General features: G+C 40.7%; 1 protein-coding gene and 1 pseudogene across 3 annotated transcripts in view; one reads left to right on the top strand and one right to left on the bottom strand.

The window, feature by feature from the left end:
- The window catches only part of ZNF609 (zinc finger protein 609), a 234,806-nt gene that overhangs the window by 162,419 nt on the left and 48,275 nt on the right, over positions 1-24,112 (bottom strand). The gene's annotated exons all lie outside the window — the stretch shown is intronic.
- Positions 1,702-2,873, top strand: LOC129482401 (glyceraldehyde-3-phosphate dehydrogenase-like; annotated as a pseudogene).

Consider the following 24,112-nt stretch of genomic DNA (forward strand, 5'->3'; position numbering starts at 1 on the left):
TTTGCATTTGTGTAGCCTTTTCAGTGTTTGTAGGTTTATCATCTCATCTTGTATTCAGCAATCCTCTAGGCAACTCATAGGGCAGCTGATAACTGACATTAATTTGGCCAAAATAACTGGCTAAAATTAGGGACCAGGTCTAGAATATCCTCTCTCAGTACTCAATATAAAGCTATTAACTACATAGGGAGTGAATCTGCCATCATGCCCATAATATCACAAAGTGCTAAATAACCTAAGTAATTCAAGTAATGGAAATGACTCATTTTTGCTGATCTAATTCCATGGTCCCAGAGGAGAGCTATAGCTATTAAATGCAGTACATGTATGTTAAGTGGAATGATATACATTACAAATTAGGAAAAAGAGTGATTCTGAGGCAAATAGGAAAAAGTGATTTTGTTACATATGATATTGTGAGCTCAGGTCTCTTTTTCCCGTCTTCTTTCTTTCCTACCCAAGTCTCATCCTGCAAGGTCTTTCTCAGATTTGAAAGCAGCTGATAAACAACTAATTTCCATAAGATTGCTGTTGATAATAGCTCAAAGTATTACTTCTCTCTAGGGGTATGTGTACTTTAATAGAAAACTTAAAACCTTCAATTCCAAAGGAACTGCAGTCAAGTTAGCAGAGAATATTATACTGAAGAAGACCTCTTGGCAGTTACTCAAATCCCATTAAATAAATTCAAACTCAACAACTGTTTATTGTTATCTACCATACTGTCAGTCACAAAGATAAGACATGGTTCTTGCCCTTAAGATGCTAAGAATGGAAGAAGACCACACAGAAAATACTAGCTTTTGTTTACTGAATGCCTACTAAATATTAGGCATTGAGCTAACTACTTTCCATGGGCAATAAGTATCAAGTATTATACTTAGCACAGTGATTAGCAAATAATGTATGTTCAATACATTATAGCCATGATAGTATAATTATAACCTTTGTAATTGCATTTAGTCTTCAATTCTGCTCTATAAAGTAGTTATCAGTGTTACTTTACAGATAAAAGGAAACTGAGGCCCAGAGGCTAGGTAATATGCTTAATGTCATACAGCTATTAGGAGCTAGGATTTGGCTCATGCCTGTAATCCCAGCACTTTGAGAGGCAAATGGATCACTTGAGGTCAGGAGTTTGAGACCAGCCTGGCCAATATGATGAAACCCCATCTCTACCAAAAAATACAAAAATTAGCCAGGCATGGTGGCGTGCGCCTGTAGTCCCAGCTAGTCGGGAGGCTAAGGTGCGAGAATCACTTGACCCTGGGAGGCAGAGGTTGCAGTGAGCAGAGATCACACACTGCACTCCAGACAGGGTGACAGAGTGTAAAAAAAAACCAAGGCCAGGTGCAGTGGCTCACGCCTTGTAATCCCAGCACTTTGGGAGGCCGAGGTGGGTGGATCACCTGAGGTCGGGAGTTCAAGACCAGCCTGACCAACATGGAAAAACCCCGTCTCTACTAAAAATACAAAATTAGCCAGGCGTGGTGGCGCATGCCTGTAATCCCAGCTACGCAGGAGGCTGAGGCAGGAGAATCACTCAAACCCAGGAGGCAGAGGTTGTGGTGAGCTGAGACTGCACCATTGCACTCCAGCCTGGGGAACAAGAGTGAAACTCCGTCTCAAAATTCTCTGCTCCTCCTGTTCGACAGACAGCCACATATTCTCTCGCATCGGCAGCCGCATCCCTGAGACACCATGGGTAAGGTGAAGGTCAGAGTCAATGGACTCCGTACTAGGTGCCTGGTGCATCAGGACTGCTTTTAACTCTGGTAAAGTGGATATTGTTGCCATAGATGACCCCTTCATTGACCTCAACTACATGGTCTACATGTTACTGTATGATTCTACACATGGCAAATTCCATGGCACCATCAAGGCTGAGAACGGGATGCTTGTCATCAATGGAAATCCCATCACCATCTTCCAGGACCAAGATCCCTCCAAAATCAAATGGGGTGATGCTGGCGCCGAGTACGTCGTAGAGTCCACTGGTGTCTTCACCACCATGGAGAAGGCTGGGGCTCACTTGCAGGGGGCAGCCAAAAGGGTCAACATCTCTATCCCCTCTGTTGACGCCCCCATGTTTGTGATGGGCATGAGCCACGAGAAGTATGACAACAGCCTCAAGATCGTCAGCAATGCCTCCTGCATCACCAACTGCTTAGCACCCCGGCCAAAGTCATCCATGACAACTTTGGTATCATAGAAGGATTCATGACCACAGTCCACGCCATCACTGCCACCCAGAAGACTGTAAATGGCCCCTCCGGGAAACTGTCACATGACGGCTGCAGGGCTGTCCAGGACATCATCCCTGTCTCTACTGGCGCTGCCAAGGCTGTGGGTAAGGTCATCCCTGAGCTGAACAGGAAGCTCACTGGCATGGCCTTCCATGTCCCCACTGCCAATGTGTCAGTGGCAGACCTGACCTGTCATCTGGAAAAACCTGCCAATGTGATGACATCAAGAAGGTGGTGAAGTAGGCATTGGAGGGCCCCCTCAAGAGCATCCTGGGCTACACTGAGCACCAGGTGGTCTCCTTCGACTTCAACAGCGACACCCACTCTTCTACCTTCGATGCTGGGGCAGCCATTGCCCTCAACGACCACTCTGTCAAGCTAATTTCCTGGTATGACAATGAATTTGGCTACAGCAACAGGGTGGTGCACTTCATGGCCCACATTGCCTCCAAGGAGTAAGACCCCTGGACCACCAGCCCAGCGAGAGCATGAGAGGAAGAGAGAAGCCCTCACTGCTGGGGAGTCCCTGCCATAATCAGTCCCCCACCAAGCTGAATCTCCCCTCCTCACAGTTTCCATGCAGACTCCTTGGAGAGGGAGGGGCCTAGGGAGCCCCAACTTGTCATGTACCATCAATAAAGTCCTCTGTGCTCTGCCAAAAAAACAAAAAACAAAGAAACAAGAAATTAAACAATTAAAAAAAAAACCCAAAATTTAAAATAATAATAATAATAATAAAATGTTTTAAAACCACCAATAAAAAAGAGCCAGGAAGGCCGGGCGCGGTGGCTCACGCTTGTAATCCCAGCACTTTGGGAGGCCGAGGCGGGCGGATCACGAGGTCAGGAGATCGAGACCATGGTGAAACCCCGTCTCTACCAAAAATACAAAAAAAATTAGCCGGGCGTGGTGGCGGGCGCCTGTAGTCCCAGCTACTCGGAGAGGCTGAGGCAGGAAAATGGCGTGAACCCGGGAGGCGGAGCTTGCAGTGAGCCGAGATCGCGCCACTGCACTCCAGCCTGGGTGACAGAGCAAGACTCCGTCTCAAAAAAAAAAAAAAAAAAAAAAAAAAGAGCCAGGATTCTGGATCAAGAGGTCAGGAGTTCGAGACCAGCCTGGCTAATATGGTGAAACCCCATCTCTACTAAAAAATTCAAAAATTAGCCAGGCGTGGTGGCACACACCTGTAGTCCCAGCTACTCAGGAGGCTGAGGCAGCAGAATCGCTTGAACCCAGGAAGCGGAGGTTGCAGTGAGCCGAGATCATGCCACTGCACTCCAGCCTGGGCAACAGAGCGAGACTGCAACTCAAAAAAAAAAAGGAGCCAGGATTCAAACTCAAGCCTGCATAATTCTATAATTTGTGCTATTAACCCCTATATAATATTCAATATTTCTATAAAATTAAGAGGTGTTTAACTTCATTTGAAAGTCTGAGGAACTGGCTAACAAGAATATGCTGTAAAGAGAAAGTGATATTTAAGTTGGATCCTGAACGACAAATGGGAAAGAAAGGGGGTGAGAGTAGAGTTTGGTCCAGGTTAAAAATGATGAGGGTCTGAACAAAGGAAGTGGCAACAAGTATAAAGAGGGGAAGTTACAAGAGATAAGCAGGAGATAGTCTCTTAAAGAACCTTTGTGATGTACCAGGTGTGAGCAGTGAGGGAAAGGTATCAAGGATGACTCACAAGTTTTTAGTTTGGGTGACGGGGCAGAAGTATTTCCACTACTAACACTGAGAAAGTACTGGAGAAAAGAATGGAGAGAGGTGGACTTTAGGGACAAATTATGATTTTTCTTTGAACTTTGTGAATTTGAAGTACATTTGGGACAACTAAGCAAGGAAATCTGTTAGGCAACTGGAAATCATGGTCAAATTTAGGAAAGATGTCAGGGCAGAGAATGGATATTTAGGAGTCACTGCTATAACTACAGTAGTTTGAAATAATAATTGTGTAAGAGACTGACACATAGGCAGCACTCATGCCATCTTATGTGAAAGGCTGGTCTTAACACTTAGAATATACTGAACTCTGAAAATAAGCAGGGCCGTAACATGTCCCCACAAATCAAATATGCCCATCACCTCCATCTTTACAGGAAAAAAAAAAAAGAAAGGTGTTGGAAATGGAGTGTAGCTGATATCCGAGGACAACGACACAGACAGCAGTTAGTCTTTTAACCCTGCATCCTCAAAATACCTGGCAAACTAGATGATCAATAAATATGTGATGAACAGAAAGCATGAATGAAGGAAGCCCAAAGAATTAAACAGAATTTCCAATGTTATTCAGCTTAAGTAGGGGAATGGACACTAGAAGCTAGGTGCTCTCAATCATGTGTGCTTTACATTCCAGAGGTTTCTCCAGCCTCCTTCCTCACTTGTCCCTCAAGAATTATCTTGTTCTGAAAAATATCAACATAATTTAAAATCTCAAACTACAGTATAAATGTTCCCTTCAAAATCTCATATTGGGCTGGGTACGGTGCCTTGTGCCTGTAATCCCAGCACTTTGGGATTGCCGAGGTGGGAAGATCATTTGAGCTCAAGAGTTTGAGCTAGACTGGGCAGCCTGGGCAACATAGTGAAACCCTGTGTCTACAAAAAACAACAACAAAAATAGCCACATGTGGTGGCATGTGTCTGTAGTCCCAGCTACTTGCAAGGCTGAGGCAGGAGGATTGCTTGAGCCTGGGAGGTCAAGGCTGCAGTGGGCTGTGATTATGCCATTGCAGTAAGCTGTGATTGTGCCACTGCACTCCAGCCTGGGTGACAGGGCAAGACCCCATCTCTAAGAAAAAAAAAATCCTATATTGATAAAAGTCATCTATAAAAAAGTCCACAGTTAATTAACATCATATTTAATAATTAAGACTGAAAGTTACTCCCTAAAATCAGTGAAGAAGTTAAGGATATCTGTTCTTGCCACTTCTATTCAACATTGTACTGGAGGTTATAGCTAGAAAAATTAGGCAAGAAATAAAGAAAAAAGACATCGAGATTGTAAGTAAGAAGTAAAACGATCTCAATTTGCAGATAACATGATCTCATATATAGAAAATCCTAAGGAATGCACAAAAATCATATCAGAGCCAACAAACGAATTCCACAAGGTTGTGAGATACAAGATCAGTATATACAAAACAATAGTATTTCTGTACTCTAGCAATGAATAATCCAAATATGAAATTGAGAAAACAATTCCATTTACAACAACATCTAAAAGAATAAAATCCTCAGGAATAAATTTAACAAAAGAAGTGCAAGATTTTGGTATACAACTCCTAAATTTGACTGGCTTAAAAAAAAAAAAAAAAGAAAAGAAAAAACAGGGCTGAGCGCGGTAGCTCATGCTTGTAATCCCTGCACTTTGGGAGGCCTAGGCAGGTGGATCACTCGAGGCCAGGAGTTCGAAACCAGCCTGGCCAACATGGTGAAACCTGATCTCTACTAAAAATACAAAAAATTAGCTGGGCGTAGTGGCGTGCACCTGTAGTCCCAGTTATTCGGGAGGCTGAAACAGTAGAATCGCTTGAAACTGGTGGGTGGAGGTTTCAGTGATCCAAGCCAAGATTGTGCCACTCTATCCCTGCCTGGGGGACAGAGTGAGACTCTGTCTCAAAAAAAAAGAAAAAGGGCAAGATTTGTACACTGAAACCACAAAACATGATTGATGGAAATTAAAGAAGTTCTAAATAAATGGAAAGACATCTCATGTTCATGGATTGGCAGATTTTATAGTGTTAAGATTGCAGAACTCTCCAAACTGACTGACAGATTCAATACAATCTCCATCAAAATCCTAGCCTGCTTCTTGCAGAAATTGACAAGCTGATCCTAAAATTCGTATGGAAATGCAAAGGACTCAGAATAGCCAAAACGATCTCAAAAAGAATAAAGTTGAAAGACTCACAATTCTCAACACTTACTACAAAGATGAGTAATCAAGATTGTAATACTGCCATAAGGATAGATATGTTGATCAACGGAACAAAACTGAGAGTCTAGATAAAAACCCATACATTTATGGTCAATTAATTTTCAACAAGGGTGTCAAGAAAATCCAATGTGGGGTAAGAATAGTCTTTTCAACAATTGGTGCTAGGAAAACTGCATATCTACATGTAAAAGAATAAAGCTGGATCCCTACTTCACACCGTATAGAAAAATTAACTCAAAATGGATCAAAGATCTAAATGTGAGAGCTATAACCATAAAAATCTTAGAAAACACTAGTATCCAGAATATATTCTTACAAAAACAATCTAATTAAAATATTGACAAAGAATCAGATATCTTCAGAGAAGATAAACAAGCACATAAGCACATGAAAAGATGCTCTGAATCATTAGTCATTAAAGAAATCCAAGTCAAAACCATGAGATACCACTTTACACCCAACAGCATGGCTATTATTAAACAAATGAACAATAACAAGTATTGTTGAAAGTGTGGGGAAATTGGAATCCTTGTACACTGCTAGCGGGAATGTAAAATGGCACAGCCATTTACATTCTGGCAGTTTGCCAGCTCCAAACAAAGTTAAACAAAGAGTTACCACATAACCCAGCAATTCTATCCCTAGGTATATAATGAAAAAAACTGAAGACATATGTCCACACAAAAACTTGTATATGAATGTTCATAGCAGCATTATCCATAACAGTCAAAATAAGGAAAAAACCCAAATATCCATCACCTGATGAAATGGATAAACAAATGTGGTATATCTGTATAATGGAATATTATTCAACCATAAAAAGGAATGGAGTACTGATACATTCTACAATAGATTATGCTAAGTGAAAGGAATCGGACACAAAAGGCCCCCTTTCTTTTTCTTTTTTTTTTTTGAGATGGAGTCTTGCTCTGTCGCCCAGTCTGGAGTGCAATGACGCAATCTTGCCACATTGCAACCTCCACCTCCCAGGTTCAAGCAATTCTCCTGCCTCAGCCTCCCAAGTAGCTGGGACTACAGGCACGTGCCACCATGCCCGGCTAATTTTTGTATTTTTAGTAGAGACGGGGTTTCACCATGTTGGTCAGGCTGGTCTCCAACTGCTGACCTTGTGATCTGCCTGCCTCAGCCTCCCAAAGTGCTGGGATTACAGGCGTGAGCCACTGCGCCCAGCCAAAGGCCACAGATTGTATGATTCCATTTACATGAAATTTCTAGAGAGACAGAAGTAGACTGCCGGGGACTAAGGAAAATGAAGAATTAGGGTGACTGCTGAGGGGTACAGGGTTTCTTTTTGAGGAGATGAAAATATTCTGGAATTAGTGATGTGATGGGTACACAGTTTGTGAATATAGTATAAACTACCGAATTGTATACTGAAAAAAAAAAAAGAAAACATGAATTATTTCTCAATTTTTAAAAAAACTGTTTGAGGAAAAAAAACCCCATATAACCTGTCTAGCTAACCTCTTCCAAAAAATTTTCCAGTTATCAGTTGTTAAATGGTTTCTGGAAACACTACTTTTTTTTTTTTTTTATAATAACCAGGAAAAGGCAGGAACATTAAAGCCATTTGATAAACATGCAAAAAGCTGAAATTCTACCCAGAGCTTAGGCCATCAGCCATCATTTCTCAATCTTCCATTCACATGAAATTTAAGTTTATAACATAGAAGATTTTCTTTTCTTTCTTTTTTTTTTTTTTTTGAGACAGAGTCTCGCTCTGTTGCCCAGGCTGGAGTGCAGTGGCGTGACCTCTGCTCACTTCAATCTCTGCCTCCCAGGTTCAAGCGATCCTCCCACCTCAGCTTCCCAAGTAGCTGGGATTACAAGTGTGCATCACCACACCTGGCTAATTTTTGTATTTTTAGAGACAGGGTTTCACCATGTTGGCTAGGCTGGTGTTGAACTCCTGATCCTCCTGCCTCAGCCTCCCAAAGTGCTGGGATTACAGATTTGAGCCACTGTGCCCGGCCTATAATATAGAAGATTTTCAAAGATTTTCCTAGATTTCCTGAAATTCTTATGTCAGGCTCTTGGTAAAAGCCTACTATTAGGCAGTCAATCCTGATCTGATTTCTTCAAACCAAAGTGCTGACAACAGTTCCAAAGAGTAGTCTCAGAGCTGCTAGCATAATTCTTTAATTGGAAGCTGTTTCTCTCCAGTTATGCAAGGGAGTCCATATTACATGAAAATAAAATCTATAATAATTCATCATAGTATAGAATGTATACTTTTGGAGAATATAAATTAAAATATACCCTGCTAACATCTCTCCCCATTTCTGTCCTGTCAAAAGATCATTAAGGGTATATGGTATGTTAAGGAAGATCTCTTTTGGAAATGCTTATACCTGATATTGTAAATGTCAAAGAGTACTCTTAGACAATAGGTTGCAAGTACTGTATTCCTGCCTCATTTTAACATTTAAAAGGAACAATAAATAAATCCAAAATACTTTTCTCTATTGCACCAAAATTTCCTTTTTTTTAACCACAATGTATTAAAAGTTAAATCTAAACATCTATGTAAACATCGAATAAACAAAAGGTCTAGACTGATCAACATAGAAATCCATAAAGAAAATTACACAGAAAAAAGATGGGTTTGTTTTTGTGCAACTTCCTTAACTAAAATGTTATTCCAGCAAGGAAAAGAAAACATGAAAGACAGCCCTTTTCTTTTTATACAACTAGAAATCTCATAAGCTTATGTCTTGAGCAAGCTCATCAACGATAGCAAATTATGTTAACTGACACCACAGACACCTCTTTCCAAAGAGAAGAAAGCAGGTCAACATTAAGTCTTTAAAAATTGCAAAACTACTCTCCCCCTACATACTCACCACCATCAGTTTAAAAAAACAAACACCCAGACTTCTGAAGATAATCACAAATGAAGATAAAAAATTGGTTTGAGATAAGTTATAAAAAGCTAAACACAGAAGATGAGTTTCATACTCCAGGGTGAGATCACATCAATTGTAATAAAATCTAGTCAAGCAGGGCCAAACCAGTTCAGATCTCTAATGGGAAAATTAAAGATGCTTAAAGGGACAGGGTTGAGATTCATGAAGTATAGATCATGCCCAAGCCAGTCCTGAACCAATAATCTCAGCCAGTTCTACAACATTAAAGAAATTCTTAAGAATCTGGTAGAATGAAGTACAATGTTTATGTTCTTCCTTTTACTTTTCTGAATTTTCCAAATTCTTTACAATAAAGCACTTACAGATTTCAATGCCAGAATGCTGAAACCTCGTTAGTAGAAAATAATCTCAAAGAAACATAAAACCAAGTGGACAGGTTGCTGTAAACTCACAAGGTCAAGGCACTCTCACTTGCCAAGTAGAGTTTGCCCTGGGGGCATTAGAGATAACAATGCTTGTGCTTTGCCCAGTCTTCTCTCTGACATAATAGGCTTTTGTCTCGAGTCACCAGATGCCTCAGCATTAGCCAAGTGCCAGGGCCCCAGAGCCTAGATAACACAGCTGGAGCTTGGTACTCCTATACAGGGATTAAGAAACAATCTCCAGCCCACGACTCTATTAAGCAAACTTTGACAGCTGCCAGGGCCAGTAAAGAATAATGAAGGGACAGGGATCCAGTGGCACAGTTGCACCTCTTTCCCACACCAATATTCCTCTTTCCTTTTTCCTCAGATGGCTCACTCTGCTGCCAACTCCAGGTCTTACTGGTCTCTTTAGCCACTATGGCTGTCCATTTTAAAAAACCACACTGGCAATGATGGGCTTTTAGTAAAACTCAAACACTTCAAAATAAATTGAGGGTTCCCTGCCTAGGGTATTTTCATAAAGGTTATGAGCCTTGATTGTACCTAAATTCCTCCTGACTGTCGTCTTGGCAGCAGAATATTAACAGGCTGTCCTAAGAGAGTTATAAAACACTCAGTATCCAATCATTTCTTGTACCTTGAAATGTTAACACTAAGGGAAGGACAGTGAGGAAAAAATAAAACAAGGAAAGGAAAAAAAATCCTCCTCTCAGGTAAATGCCTACACCCCAGAGACCAGGTCCAAGCTCCCTCCCTACTCCATTTCCAGCCACACAAAAGCCAAAGCCAAGAACAATCCTCCACTTACAGAGGCTTCCACAAATTTCTCTCCTCAGCCAACTATGGAGCCAGGATGAGACACTTTGTTGGCACATGCCAGCTCTTGTTTATGAGATGGTTACCACCTCAAAGGCTGCTTGGCCCAAGGTCTGCCCTCCCTTTTCAGGATTTTTCAAACTTCAAAATGGGATCTTTTCTTGGACTCCTCTTAAGACACGGACGTGGGTTACTTAACCTATTGCTTCCAGCTTGAGTGCTATCCAAGGACTTCTCTGGGGACTACATTCTCAGGGAGTAGTCAACATTATTTAATATGGAAGGATTTCTACCCACCTGTACAAAGTAAAGAAGAACGGAAAGATTTTGTATTAAAAGTAAAAGCGAACACTTTCAGAAATAACTTCAGTGGCCATCAGGTAAAGGTAACAGCTGAAGTGACCAAAATCAAGTGAGCCTCTCCTCTGCTGTCACAGCGTAGCAGAGAAGGTGGGAAGAAAGATAATAAAATAATCTCTTCAGCTGATAATTTAATTCTGTCCTGTACCCAGAGCTTATTTCTGAAATCTTGTAATAGAAATTTCCCTAGGTTTAATTCCATATCCTAACAGCTAGGAATTGAAGAGACATTTGGAAGTCAGTTTCTCGGGTACTTTTGTCTGTCTTCCCATTCTATTGTGAACTCTTTTCTCCCTTAATTTCACCTCACCTTTTAGAGATTTGGGGAGAATACCAGAACGTGTGGGAAAAAAAAATTAGACAAAAATTTTAGAAAACGAGAATTAAAAAAAAAAAAGAAAAATAGAGATTTGGGAATAATAAAAACTGAGACACAGGTTAGGGAGCCTGGCTCTCTAACTGCCTTTGGTTTTCTACTTTCTACGGAAACAACATTCACAACAGAAAACTACATATATCATATATGTACAACTCTTGCATTTTCATAAACTGAACACACAGTCATGTAAATGGCATCCAAAACAATATTTTAGCAAATAGTGCTCAAACAAAAACTTTGCCCTCCAGGGGATATTTGGCAATGTCTGGGGACATTTTTGGTTGTCTTACCTTGGAGCGAATACGGTAAAGGTATGGATGCTGTGAAGGTATGGATGCTGTGAAACATCCTACAATAAACTGGACCACCCCAACAACAAAGAATTACCCTAGTCCCGAATATCAATAGTGTTGTTGTTGAAAAATCCTGGTTATAGCAACCCAGAAACCTTCCTGTACTGCTTCTCCAGAAAGGACTTTTACCACAAAAATGCAAGACTCCTTATGCTCTGGTAGAAAAGCTGCTGTAACATACTGCCATGAGGAGGTGGTACAGAGCATAAATGATCACAGATGAAACTACTCACTTGCCTGGAAAGACAAGAGAGGCTGCAAGGAGAAAGGAAAATAGAACAAACATTTGTTGCTGACCTATAACTATTATACTATAACCTCCATATACTGTGCATTTACAGTGTACTTTCTGATCTTTTAAATTAAAACCACATAAAATCTAAGGAAAATGAGATACGGAGAGGTAATTTAAAGAAGATCCTATATATATTAAATGGCAGTCAGTGCTGGGATTCAAATATAGGCCTGATTACGATGTCTATGCTTTCACTTTAATACTATTAGAAGTTGAGAGTTTAAGTAACTGAAAATTAGGTCAAAAAAGGAAAACTAAAAAAGTTGAGAGTGATGACGCCAGGCAGGGAAAATATGGCAAGCGGTTAAAATAAAAAGCAAAGATCACTCTTCCACTGTTCGTAAGTGGCATGAGAAAGGAACTTTTCCTTAAAGTGTGCCTCAATCCAATAAAACCAATTCTAACTACAGAACCAAGCAAATTCTATAACCTCTTTCAGTGGATTTTAAAATGTTTGTATAGACATATGTTCCCAGCTGTGGGTTTTGTATTCTCTCTAGGACACAAGGAAGCAGTTCCCAATATGCCATCTAAGGTAGCTACCTTCTTGGTGTTACTCAGTGACCCATACTGAGCCCCCTTCATTCAATACAGACACATTCTTCCTGGGTAAGTGTACTCACTTCTATGGCATCAATTACCATTTATGTGTTCACATTAATAACTCTTAAATCTTTAGATTTCCAGTTCTCTCTCTCACACATCCAGTCCTCAAGAGACATTTCTACTTGGTTGTTCATTCATTCAACTCCCTCATCCAAATTAACTACAATTCATCCTTCAGATATTTACTCAAACTTCTTCACGGATATTTTCCCTGACCCATCCCCCCCAACCCTGCTCCCGCCGAGAATGGTTCAGTTCCTAATTATAGGCTCTCAGCATCCTATAACTTTCACTTTTATAATTTTAATAGTGTAAAATGATAGATGTGCATATGATTGTTTGATTCTATTCTATCTCCCCTACTAAACCGTATGCCCTAGAAAGAGCAGGATCAAATCTATTTTGCTTACATTATCCCCAGCACAGGCAGTGCAAGCACCTCAAAACATGTCTAAAGTTAAACTCATTATCATTCCCTGCAAACTTGCCCCTTTGCAGTGTTCCCTCCTATGGTTCCATGAACAACTTGGTTCATGCCCAAAATCTGGACATGACTCTTGACTTCTTCTCCTTCAATCTCTTCCCAACATGGTATCAGTTACCAAGATGCTATCAATTGAACTATTCTCTCGAATCTACCAACTTTGCTCCTTTCCTATTAATACTATTCTGGTCCAGCTGTCTGCCAATCTTAATGGGTCTATGCTAACTATGCTAACAGCTCCCTAAATGCCTCCAATCTTGCTCTGCAATCCACTCTGCAGATGACATCAAGAGTAATTTTTCAAAAACTCAAAAATCAATCACTGTAATCCACTAAAAAATCTAACAATAGTTTTCTGCAGATGTTAGGATGAAATCCAAATCCTTTAACAAGGCTTTTAAGGTCTTCTACTATCTGACCCCATAGCACTCCTGCCTCATCTTACCATTCTATTCCTCCTCCTCCAGTCATAGTGAACTTCTTCCAGTTCTTCTCATGCCTCAAGATTAGTCTTACCACTTAGCCTTTGATTATGCTATTCTCTCACCTGGCACAAGCCTTTTGCCCTCTCTCCCATCACCTGTCTAATTCCTGCTTATCCCTTTGGGTCTCCGTTTAACTATCAGAGAGGTTAGAGATCTCTGTCACCTCTTTTGAGCAGAGATCTTCCTTGATCCTACACTATACTCTGGCCACCACTGCTATGTGCACCCACAATACCCTATGTTATCATTACTCATCAAAGTTTGTTATAATAACCAATTTATCTGTCTCCCCCATTAGAATATAAACTCCAGGAACCCAGCACGATGGCTCACGCTTGTAATCCCAGCACTTTGGGAGGCCACGGCGGGTGGATCACTTGAGCCCAGGGGTTCAACATGGTGAGCCTGGGCAACATGGTGAAACCCTGTCTCTACAAAAAATCCAAAATTGGCCAGGTGTGGTGGCACACACCTGTAGTCCTAGATACTTGGGAGGCTGAGTTGGGAGGATCACTTGAGCCCAGGAGGCAGAGGTTATAGTGGGCCAAGATTGTGCCACTGTACTCCAGCCTGGGTGACAGAGCGTCTAAAAAATATATATATATATATATATAAAATTTTTTATTTATATATCATATATATACACACACTCCACAGAGCAGAGACCACATCCATTTAACATTTTTTTTTTTTTAGATGCGATCTTGCTATGTTGTCCTGGCTGGACTTGAACTCCTGGGCTCACAGGAACCTCCCACCTCAGCCTTCCAAGTAGCTGGAACTACAGGTGTGAGCCACCATGTCTGGCTTCAACTCTTTATCCTAAGTGCCAGCACACTGCATAGCACATGGTAGTTATTTAATAATTATTTGTTGGATGAACTAAATGAGTATCCATAAATTTGAACTGCTTGACTAGGATATGCCTCCAACCTGTAAGTCCAGAAAAACATTAATTTTGTTATAAAGCATCCCATATAGGATCTGTTGAATCACAGGGAATTTTGTTTTGTTTGAGACAGAATCCTCCTCTGTCGCCTAGGCTGGAATGCAGTGGCATGATCTCGGCTCACTGCAGCCTCCACTTCCCGGGTTCAAGTGATTCTCCTGCCTCAGCCTCCTGAGAAGCTGGGACTACAGGCATGCACCACCACACCCAGCTAATTTTTGTATTTTTTAGTAGAGATGGAGTTTCACCATGTTGACCAGGCTGGTCTTGAACTCCTGACCTCAGGTGATCCACCTGCTTCGGCCTCCCAAAGTGCTGGGTTTACAGGCGTGAGCCAGCGTATCCAGCCCAGAGGTAATTTTAAAATCAGCTAATGCTATATTATTAAAGCAAGAAGCTTAAAACTCCCAATTAAATAAGGAAGAGCCAGACAAACATTATCAAGTAAAAGGTTTCCAGAGTAGGGGTTAAGGAGAGAAGAAATTGATATAGTATAAGGGACTGCTGGAACCTGGTGAAAATTTTTAAAATCAGAATCATCCTGAGAGTTGATAAGCTAAGACCGGACTTACTGTTCGGTAGCCTGATTAATTCTGGAAATGGTTCTGAAAGATACAGAAACACATAAGCAGGATAAATGCAATTATAAGGAACCATCCCTAACATAAGATCAATACAAGATTAAATATATATATATATTCTTAATGAGTGACCAGTATATAGTGGCACCACAATAAAAATCTAAGTTTTCTTTAAAAGTATTATTTGGGTGGGCATGGTGGCTCACACCTGTAATCCAACACTTTGGAGGATTGAGGCAGGAGGATCACTTGAGCTCAGGAGTTTGAGACCAGCCTGGGTGACATGGTGAAACCCCATCTCTACCAAAAATACAAAAATTAGCCAGATGTGGGTGGTGGCGCATGCCTGTCATCCCAACTACTTGGGAGGCTGTGGCAGGAGAATCTCTTCAACTCAGGAGGTGGGGAGCTTAAAGTGAGATGAGATCGCGCCACTGCACTCCAGCCTGGGCAACAGATCAAGACTCTGTCTCAAAACAAAGCAAAAACAAACAAAAAAACCTAACCTCTATGAGGTTTCTGCTTAACTCAGCAAGACTGAATAAACAAAAAACAAATACAGATAAATTTTAAAAATTAAAAAATATACTCCATGGGGGCAGGGGAATGGAAGAGATTAAAGTAGGACTGGCCTGGCCCTTTTCTGCTTCAGGTTATTAGATGTAAAACAGGAAGGAGGGTGAAATATGACTAAGGAATAAGAACAATGAGAGATCTGAAAATTTTAGTCAAATATGAAAATGTCATTGGGGTTTTATTTTCCAACTGTCTTCCCAGACTTTTCTCTGGCCTGAATGCCACTTCAGGCTGATAATTTACTACCAACTACAGACAGCCCTACCTAACTTGGTTTCTAAACAAGTCGATCTTCTGTGACATGAGGACATTTACCTACTTAGTTCTTTTTTTTTTTTTTTTTTGAGACGGAGTTTCGCCCTCGTTGCCCAAGGTGGAGTGCAATGGCGTGATCTCAGCTCACTGCAACCCCAGCCTCCCGGGTTCAAGCAATTCTCCTGCCTCGGCCTCCCGAGTAGCTGGGATTACAGGCATGTGCCACCACGACCGGCTAATTTTTTGTATTTTTAGTAGAAATGGGGTTTCACCATGTTAGCTAGGCTGGTCTCAAACTCCTGACCTCAGGTTATTCACCTGCCTTGGCCTCCCAAAGTGCTGGGATTACAGACGTGAGCCACCGTGCCTGGCCTTACCTGCTTAGTTCTAAGGAGATGATTAGATGGTTCAGAGGGCACATTATTTTAAGCCTTTAAGTCTCCTCTATCCTACCCCACACCCCTTTAAAAAGAAGATCCATTTCACAAAGGCTGAGGGGCAAATACCAAGAGTTTCCCAAATCAATAAGCTTAAATTTCCATTTCTGGGAGCTTTGCCCTGGCCAAACTGCTTCCCAGGGAGAGGCATATTGTGCTTTTCTTTTTCCCGAGTGATGCTATATTGGCCTACACCCAGAGTCATTTTTACTCAGCTTTTCAACATGAAAACTTCTGTTTGGCCAGTCCTCCAGGGTAATTGCAATGCCTTGTCCAAGAGATGCCACCAGTCCATGCCTAAAAGCACCAAGCCTTCAAATAAGGTATACTATTCACAGCAGTGTCATCTCTAGGCAGTAACAGCAATTTTGAACTATGGGTAAAACACCTCACTGTCAAAGGTAGTACAGTAGTTTTCAAGATACAGACAATGCTGTACCCAGACTATAATGAATGTCCCAGGTAGAACATATGAAAACGACTGCTTTTTCCTGGTTATTTTTATTTGAGAAGGAAGGAGAAGCCCTTCCTAAATGTGTGTAATTAAATATAATCCCATTTGCTTAAGACCAACAACAAATGTAAAATGTTATTTCAGAAATAACAACAACAAGTAATTAAAGCAGGATTAAAAAATTTTTAAAAAAAAGGGTGGGTGCAGTGGCTCACACCTGTAATCCCAGCACTTTGGGAGGCCGAGGCGGGAGGATCACTTGAGACCAGGAGTTTGGGGCCAGCCTCAAGTGTGGGTGAAACCCATCTCTACAAAAAATACAAAAACTAGCCAGGTGTGGTGGTACATGCTTGTAATCCCAGCTACTGGGGTGGCTAAGGCAGGAGAATTGCCTGAATCGGGGAGGCAGAGGTTGCAGTGAATCCAGATTGCGCCACTGCACTCTAGCCTGGGACGACAGAGTGAGACTCTGTCTCAAAAAAAAAAAAAAAAAAAAAAAAAAAGCCATAGTTTAGATAGAATCTAAAGGTGAAAATGAGAAAAGGGTAGAAGGTGGAAGGTATACCTCAAAGGACCTACCAAAGGCACTGGGCCTAAGAAAGCGAAACTAGGCTCAGAAATATTTATGTTGGTAAGAGAACAGCTCTGCCTACATGATAGTTCTTGTTCAATTCAACGATAAGATCTGAGGTTAAGGCCGGGCGCGGTGGCTCACGCTTGTAATCCCAGCACTTTGGGAGGCCGAGGTGGGCGGATCACGAGGTCAGGAGATCGAGACCATCCTGGCTAACACGGTGAAACCCCGTCTCTACTAAAAATACAAAAAATTAGCCGGGCGTGGTGGTGGGCGCCTGTATTCCCAGCTATTCGGGAGGCTGAGGCAGGAGAATGGCGCAAACCCTAGGGGCGGAGCTTGCAGTGAGCCGAGATAGTGCCACTGCACTCCAGCCTGGGCAACAGAGCGAGACTCCGTCTCAAAAAAAAAAAAAAAAAAAAAAAAAAAAAAAAAAAAAAAAGATCTGAGGTTACCACACAGAAATAAAGGGAAGGAATTTGTGGACACTGTGAAGAACATGAAAGTTGGAACTGAAATGTAAATACTACAAATTATCATTACATTAAGCTATATTCATTCCTTGGACCCAAAGTTTCCACTACACAGAGAATCTGGATCCTGAGATTTGCTCTATTGTCATAAAATACCTTTGTATACTAAATGGATAATATTTAACATTATAAAATCAACTATATGTAACTGGCAAAAAAAGAAAGAAAGGAACAAAAACCAATTTGAATGGTTTGGGCCTCACAGCTGTTCTGCTTATTGAGTATATGCTCTGGAGGAAGCCAGAGATAGGAGATTTGAACTGGCGTTTTTTTGTTGTTTTTTTTTTTTTGAAGGTCTTGCTCTGTTGCCCAGGCTGGAGTGCAGTGGCATGATCATGGTTCACTGCAGCCTCGACCTCCCAGGCTCAAGTGATCCTCCCGCCTCAGTCTCCCAAGTAGCTGGGACCACAGGCATGTATCACCACACCCAGCTAATTTTTTAGTTTTTTGTACAGACAGGGCCTCCCTATGTTGCTCAGGCTGGTCTTGAACTTCTAAGCTCAAGCAATCCTCCCACCTTGGCCTCCTGAAGTGCTGGGATTACAGGTGTAAGCCACCTTGCCCAGCCAACTGGCTGAACGTTCCTTAATCTGGTTTCCACTCCCATGTGCCTCTCATAATATAAGCATTTTACTAGGCTTAGGGTGATTCTAGTATTTACAAATACATATTTTTCATTAATACAGTCTAGCTCTCACACAAGTCAGCTTTTATGTGGGGACCTCAGCTGAAGAAATAATGGCTTGTCTCAATGCTAAAGAAAAAACTGATCGTGTTGAATTCATGGAGCCAGTATGTCAATCTTCAAGAAATCATCCTAAGAAATTCTGCAGGTAACTTCTGACTGAGTGCCTCACACCTTGACTTTAGAACCTAATCCTTGTAAGAGATGGGAAAGGACAGGAGAGATAGTAGAAGCAAACAAAAATGAAAGAATTTCTCAGTCTCCTTCTGAAATTGTAATAAGCAATCAGCTTGTTTGATTTCAAATCCCTACATTCTCACTCCAAGCACATATGTACAAGCAAAATGAAAAATGCCTTATGGCGTATTTTATCTAAAACAGACACTCTACCAGATGTTTAGGAATCTGCATAGTGATGAAATTAAGATCTAGTCTAATATGGTGTATATAAATGTGTAGTCACTTTGTATGATGAGTTTTTCCCCACATTTGCCAATTTTTTCTCCTCCTACTCACAGTGGTATATGAATTTGAGATACTCCAAAACCTAAAAAAAGATCCATCTAAAGTACAAATTAATATAAATTCTGAGAACATAGGTAATGCATGTACCACTACTAAAAACCACACTTAAAATTTTAAATTTTTATATTAAATTATTTATTATTTAAATTTTATTATGAGAATTTAAGGTTATGTAATTATTATTTTGGCTAAAATATGACACACCACAATGTTTTCTAGTATGAGTTTGCTATGCTTATTACCTGGATGAGGAAATAATCTGCACACCAAACCCATGTGACACACAATTTACCCATCTAACAAACCTGCAACATGTATCCCTAAACCTAAAAGTTTTTTTAAAAAAAGTATAAGTTTGCTGCACAATTAGGTATGTGTTCATCTCTGGTAACAATTAGCATTCTAATTACTCTTCTTCAGGCATAAGACTTAAAATCTCAGCAAGAAAATACTTTATACCCCAAAACATTAATGCTCTTTTTGATTTCAAAGAAATTGTATTTATTTTAAAAAAAAAATCAACAACAAAGAACTACGATATAAGGGGCTTGTTCTATTTCTGTGACGCGATATTTCCTCTTCCTAAAACAGCATGTTTACTTTGAATGCATCTAGAAGCAGACTCAGGAATAAGGTCTTTTTTGTATTGCTACATTATTTTATAATGTCATGAATTTCCAGAAAATTAGGAACACCTATTATCCAATATAAGCACAGAAACATTCACAAACCAATGAGAAAAGAGACTGGTTTTGGATTAGCCATAAATTTTGATTATCGAAAGCTGTCTTCTGCCCCTTTCTAATCTACATAGAAAAAAAAGCACAAATAGCCTATATGTGGCAAATATATCTACTCATAAGAATTTTGCTAGGCCGGGCGCGGTGGCTCACGCTTGTAATCCCAGCACTTTGGGAGGCCAAGGCGGGCGGATCATGAGGTCAGGAGATCGAGACCACGGTGAAACCCTGTCTCTACTAAAAATACAAAAAATTAGCCGGGCGTGGTGGCGGGCGCCTGTAGTCTCAGCTACTCGGAGAGGCTGAGGCAGGAGAATGGCATGAACCTGGGAGGCGGAGCTTGCAGTGAGCCGAGATTGCGCCACTGCACTCCAGCCTGGGCGACAGAGCGAGACTCTGTCTCAAAAAAAAAAAAAAAAAGAATTTTGCTTAAATTTGCCTTAAAAATTCTGGAACAATAATTTAAAACTGAATTAGTAACACAAATATGGATGCTCTACCTTAAAGGCTGTCAGAAATTCAACAATTAATTCTCCTAATTAAGGTGATAATGAGAAATCAGGTTAATTATAGTTGAATTCCGAAATGCCTGACCCGAATATAAGCATCCTGTAGACTGAGCAATGAAAAAGGAGAGTCCTTTTCACATGATAGTGATTTTTAACCAAGAAGAACATTACAAGCACCTGTTGAACTTAAAAAAAAAAAAAAAAAGTAGGTAGGGCGCGGTGGCTCATGCCTGTAATCCCAGCACTTTGGGAGGCTGAGGCAGGTGGATCACGAGGTCGGGAGATCAAGACCATCCTGGCCAACATGGTGAAACCCCGTCTCTACTAAAAATACAAAAATTAGCTGGGCGTGGTGGAGTGTGCCTGTAATCCCAGCTACTCAGAAGGCTGAGGCAGAAGAATCACTTGAACCCAGGAGGCAGAGGTTACAGTGAGCCTAGATGGCGCCACTGCACTCCAGCCTGGGCGACAGAGTGAGACTCCGTCTCAAAAAAAAAAAAATTACATGCTTGGAGTCTCTAGCCACAAAGATTTTATCCAGTAGGACACTTTATACTTTGTAAAAGCTCCAGAAATGACTCTGACATGTACCCTAAGCTGTCTCATGACCAAGAAACTGCAACCTGAATGTTAATGTCCGTAACATTCAGATGTTATAGATACATTCAGTATGCTGATTTGGTTGGTCTTAAGTATGATGACTATGTATACCTCCTTTTTTTTTTTGAGACGAAGTTTCACTGTTGTTGCTCAGGCTGGAGTGCAGTGGCGTGTTCTCAGCTCACTGCAACCTCCTCCTCCCAGGTTCAAGCAATTCTCCTGCCTCAGCCTCCCAAATAGCTAGGATTACAGGCACACTCCACCACACCACCATGCCTGGCTAAGTTTTTGTATTTTTAGTAGTGACGGAGTTTGACCATGTTGGCCAGGCTAGTTTCAAACTCCTGACCTCAGGTGATCCACCCGCCTCGGCCTCCCAAAGTGCTGGGATTACAGGTGTGAGCCATGTGCCCAGCCTCTATACCTCGTTTCTACAACACTCTGTTATCTTTCACTAAGGTTTGATTCAGTGCGGAACTAAGTACCTGACTTCTGAAGAAACAAAAAAGGAAAAAAAAGCAACACATAAGCCAGGAAATATCAACTCTGAGCTGGGTGAGTTAGGTACCAGTTTATAAAAACTTTTTACAATGAAGGAACCAAAAACAAACAAAAAAAATCAACGCTATGTGGAAACTTGTAAAATAAAATAATAAAAGATAAAAATAAAAATAAAAAAGAACTCATTACCAAATGAAAACAGAGCCCAAGAAAGGATTTAATGCCCAGGTCTGGCTCATCAAAACATAATCTAGTATTTGCCACTAGGGCTGTAACCCAGCAGTCTTAAATTTAAAAAGCAATTAGAGTATTTCACAGGTGCACAGTCAAATTGTCATGTCCCAATGGACAACAAACATTTCAGGGTAAAACCTGATCACCTCAAAACATCTAAAAACTGTCTTTTTTATTTCCTCACAAAAAAGTAGTAGCCTCCTTTTAAGCACAAGACATACATTCAAAAACCCCTAGTAGATGTCTGAAATGGCAGATATTATCGAACCCTACATGTACTAGGTTTTTTCCTCTACATACGTACCTATGATAAAGTTTAATTTATAAATTAGACACAGTAAGAGCAGGTGTGAGCAGTAAGACACAGGTTGTGAGCATGGTGACTCACACCTGTAATCTCAGCATTTTGGGAGGCTGAGGCAGGGGGAATCACTTGAGCCCAGGAGTTTCAGACCAGCCTGGACAACCAGCGAGATCCCACCTGTATAAAAAAAATTTAAAAATTAGCCTGATGTGGTGATATATGCCTGCAGTCCCTGCTACTCGGGAGGCTGAGGCAGGAAGATCACTTGAGGCCAGGAGTTTGAGGCTGCAGTGAGCTGTGATCGTACTACTGCACTGCAGCCTAGGCAACAGAGGGAGACCCTGTCTGTTAAAAAAAAAAAACAAAAAACTAAAAAAAAAATTGTAACAATGTGTTGTAATGAAAGTTATGTGAATATGGTGTCTTTTTCTTTCTCTCTATCAAAATATTGTACTGTACTCACCCTCTTTGTGATGATGAAATGATGAAATGCCTATGTGATGAGATGAAATGGGGTGAATAATGTAGTGTTTAAAACTTAGTGACTTATTTATCTCTGGAATTTTCCATTTAATATTTTCACATCTTGGTTGTCTGAGGGTAACTGAAATCACAGAGAGCAAAAGCAAGGATAAGGTGCGGGGGACTACAGTACTTCAATCCTCATTCTTCTCTTGACTGTTCTGGCTACCTCTGCTAATCCCTTCAAAAGGCTAAAGTCTGTACCTTACAAGGATTAGCAGAGACAGGAAAGAAACTTCCTGTATGAAAACAGTCATGTTATCTTCATTTCAATTCTTAGGAAAATAATTCAGAAGAAGCTGGTTATATACCAAAGAAACTGACCTTAATGGAGAATAAACAAAAGCCATGGTTCTCAACCTGAGATCAGCCCTCTGCCAAAAGAAGTCCAACAAACACTTCCAAACTGACCAATCAAACAACAAAACCCCAAACTTCAATGTCTCCAAATGCTCTAAATCAATCTCTCCCTGAAGCCTTCTTGGAAATCAGTAGGAGCTGGAAGATTAGCTATCATAAATTCATTGTTTTCCAAAGCCTTCAGGGGATTAATTCTTCAAAGTCTCTAAGGATATCCTTTCTCTTTAATTTCACAATGACCTCCCACCTCAAAGCTAAGAACAGTAACATCAGCAACAGCTAACATTTATTGGTTACTTACTATAATGCTAGGCACTGTGCTGAGTGCTTAACATCTTTTCATCTCATTTAATCCTCACAATAACCCTATGAGGTCAGTATTATTATTTACTTCCTCCATTCAGATGAGAAAAGTGGGTCTTCTTTGAATATTTTTTCTGCTCTTCTGCTCTCAAAGTCCTAAGCCCTTAGATATTCATTCCAATTTTAGGTTACTGTCAGTTTGTCCACAAAGAGTTAAAGATATATACGGATATCTTTAAAAGAAAAAAATCATACCTACTGCCCAGCATTACATTTTAAAGTTTTTGGTAATTTCAATTTCACTATTAAGAAGGAAGGGTGCTCTACAATAGTAGATATCAAACTTTAGTGTGTATCACAATCAACATGACAGCTGATGTTAAAATGCAAATTGTTGGGTCTCAGCTGGGCACAGTGGCTCACACCTGTAATCCCAACACTTTGGGAGGCCAAGGCAGGAGGATCACTTGAGGTTAGGAGTTCAAGACTAGCCTGGACAACATATAAGACCCCGTCTCTAAAAAAATTTAAAAATTAGTTGGGCGTGATGGCACACACCTGTAGTCCCAGCTACTGGGGAGGTAGGAGAATCACTTGAGCATGGGAGGTTGAGGCTGCAGTGAGCCTTGATTGTGCCACTGTATTCCAGCCTGGGCAACAAAGTGAGACCCTGTCTCAAAAAAAAAAAAAAAATTTGCTGGGTCTCAAGCCTAGAGTTTCTACCTTTAGGGCCTGGGAGGAGGTCTGAGATCCAAATTTTTATCAAATTCTCAGATGCTGCTGATACAGGGCCCACTAATTTATATGAAGGGAAAAGGAAGTAATCCCCTCTCACCTTAGCTATCACCTCATGTGAAGACACTTCTCTACAGAGTACTTTCAACAAGACAGACACTTAGGGTTTAAAACACCTCCAGGGTCTGACAGCTTAAAGATTTATTTTTTTTCTCCCCACTTCACAAAGGCTTCAATGGCACCACTAACATGAAGGCACATGAAATCCAGAAAAAGGAAAATTAAGGACAGAATGTTTGTAAACTTTGCTAAGAACTTCTTACCGCTCACATTTTACTTCAGCCTGAAGTCTTTCCTTTGGGCCTCCTTGAGCAACAGATGCCAAAAGAAAAGTAGATTGCTTTGTAATACCAACCCCCAAAACAAGGATGGGCTCTTAAAATATAATAGAACTTTGC

Source organism: Symphalangus syndactylus, chromosome 5 (genome assembly GCF_028878055.3).
Source record: "Symphalangus syndactylus isolate Jambi chromosome 5, NHGRI_mSymSyn1-v2.1_pri, whole genome shotgun sequence".
Classification (NCBI taxonomy): Eukaryota; Metazoa; Chordata; class Mammalia; order Primates; family Hylobatidae; genus Symphalangus; species Symphalangus syndactylus.